The sequence below is a fragment of the Solanum pennellii genome, chromosome 2 (genome assembly GCF_001406875.1).
Source record: "Solanum pennellii chromosome 2, SPENNV200".
NCBI classification, from domain to species: Eukaryota; Viridiplantae; Streptophyta; class Magnoliopsida; order Solanales; family Solanaceae; genus Solanum; species Solanum pennellii.
In genome coordinates this window covers 7229387-7232046 of record NC_028638.1, presented here as the reverse complement: position 1 = coordinate 7232046, position 2660 = coordinate 7229387, and the positions used below count along the sequence as shown (strand labels likewise).

General features: G+C 33.8%; 1 protein-coding gene across 2 annotated transcripts in view; it reads right to left on the bottom strand.

Moving 5' to 3' along the window:
* The window catches only part of LOC107009382 (equilibrative nucleotide transporter 3-like), an 8275-nt gene that overhangs the window by 2037 nt on the left and 3578 nt on the right, over positions 1 to 2660 (bottom strand). The window lies entirely within an intron of this gene.

Genomic DNA, 2660 nt, shown 5'->3' with positions numbered 1-2660 from the left:
TTTTCTCCTAACTCTCTCATCCATTCAAGAGGTCATGGGTTCAATCCCCACTCTCCACATTTATTTTTCTCCTTTATTTTTCTCCTAACTCTCTCATCTATTCAAGAGGTTGTGGGTTCAATCCCCACTCTCCACATTTATTTTTCTCCTAACTCTCTCATATATTTAAGAGGTTGTGGGTTCAATCCCCACTCACCTCATTTTTTTATTCTTCTTTATTTTTCTCCTAACTCTCTCATTTATTCAAGAGGTTGTGGGTTCAATCCCCACTCACCTCATTTTATTTTTCTCCTTTATTTTTCTCCTAACTCTCCCATCTATTCAAGAGGTTGTGCGTTCAATCCCCACTCACCACATTTATTTTTCCTTTCATTTTTATCATGAAATTTTTATGTAATTTCATTTGATGAGGTCTTGGATTCAATTCCCAATGACCTCACAATTTTTAAAAGTTTTTTAAACATAGCTAAATTTTCAAATTTTTGGCCGAGACCAACATTTCCAGCAAGCTAGAAATTAGGTCTCTTTCAATCCATCTTTCTCGCAAGTTTTTATATTAATTCTTGGAGTAATTCGGGTGACATTTTTCCAGTAACATTACCCTTATATGAAAATCACATTTTTAGCATTTACATATACGAAAACACAACATTTATAACATACGAATTTCAGGCAGCAACATAGTTAATTTACAGCACACCAATGCTCAAACAATTAACATAAAACACTTTTCCGGAATACATGTTTCATTCCTTACATAATTTCCAAATACACAGTCAATACATAATCACAACCAGACCTAAATTTTCGACCAGAAGACATACCAACGCATGCTTTAAATCTTTCAAAGGATCTAATGACAGGGGCATGCAACAGGGACAATTTTAGTTTTTCAATTGCGATTAAACTGAACCTTAAGGGTCTCTTGGGAAAGGGGCCAAGAGAGAAGAAAACCCATACCTTAATGTCGTTCAACACTTGTTTCAATGCTGCCAATTCCCACGACACCACTGCCTCACCACCAAAATCTCAAACACAATTCGTCGAGAAGAATGTTGTTGATTTTCGTTTTTAGCTTAGCTTTTCATTTGAGTTTTTGTGTGTTATTCCTTCAAAAGTGAAGAACTATTATTTTCAGTTCTTTTGCTAATGAAAAACGTGATAATGAGAGTGAGAGACGTGAGAATGAGAAGATTAGGATTAGGAGAGTTAGGTGGAGACTTAATCAAACTAGGACTCCTCATTATTTATTAATATTATTATTATTATTTTCTATTAAAAATCTGATTTTCTTTTAATTAAATCAGCAAATTAACTATTAATTAATTTAACTAATTCACTAAATACAATAAATCAATTAAATCATTGCTTCCACCAAGGCTCGAACCCGGGTGGAGCAAGATTGTGTTTAAAGGGTCAAATTCGGCAATCTCTACCCGAATTGCCCCTCCACCATATTAATTAATTAATTAATTAAATATTTTAGGGTAATTACAATACTACCGTTGTCCTGGAAAAGACCATTTTACCCCTAGACCCTCCAAACTTAAAATTACCCCTTCTTAAGTCCAGTTAAGACTCATCCGGATAAATCTTCATATTCGGGTGCCCTACATGGCTGGACCCAACCTTTCCTAGCTCAACTAACTCACCAAGTTAGTTGGCTTGGTTGTTGCACAGGTTCAGAGGTCTGGTTCTACGCGCATCATTCCGTGTGAACCCGATCTAATATACGCATTCTAGATACATTAGGCATTACATAGCATAGTCATTTTAGGATTGTTATCAAAAAAAGAGCAATTACTCAGCAGTGTTAATGAGGAAGAGAGCGAACAATCGTTCGAGAATTCTGGAAACTCTGGTGCTATTGTGGATGAACCAGTGGTGTCAGAAACAACGAATTGTCCTATAGTGAGTTTGATTTTTAATTTCAACGCATTCAACTGATTAAGTTAACAGTTGAGACGTAATTATTGAGTTAATCGTGTACAAAAATAAATTTGAACTCAAACTAGGGTCAACGAAGGGCAATTCCACAACACTATGAATCAGGAAGAGAGAAGAATCGTCCGACTAAGGCTTTAGGATGCACTTCTTCTAGAAATGCTCATCAGTGTTTACTTGGTATTACAAAATTTTGTTTGCTGTTTTGTAGTTTTTGTTACAGTAGTTTTGATGTTTAATTTGGATTTGAGAATCTAGAGTATTTAGCCTTTGTTTCTAGATTATTGGTGAAAGCAGAGTGAAAATTATGGTTTCTAGATTATTTGTGAAAGCATAGTGAAAAATTAATATTAATTTTTTTAGCACAATTACTTTCACTCAAAATTCTTAATTGTGCTAAAAAAATAAAAAAAATCAATACTACTTTTTCAGAAATTCAATTAATTTTCAAACTTAATGGAAAAATAGATTTTTCTTTTGTGTGTGTGGGGGGGGGGGTAAACTTTTTTTATTTTTTTTTTGGAAAAACAGTTTCTTTTTGTTTTTGTTTTTGAAAAATAAAAAAAATAGTGCTAGGTTAGTGGAAGGTGGGGAGGAGGTAAATTTATTTTATTTTTTTTTGGAAAACAAAAAAATTTAGGGATAGGTTGGTGAGAGGGGGTAAAAAAAATTTTGTTTTTGAAAAAAAATATTAGGGGTAGGTTGGTGGAAGGGGT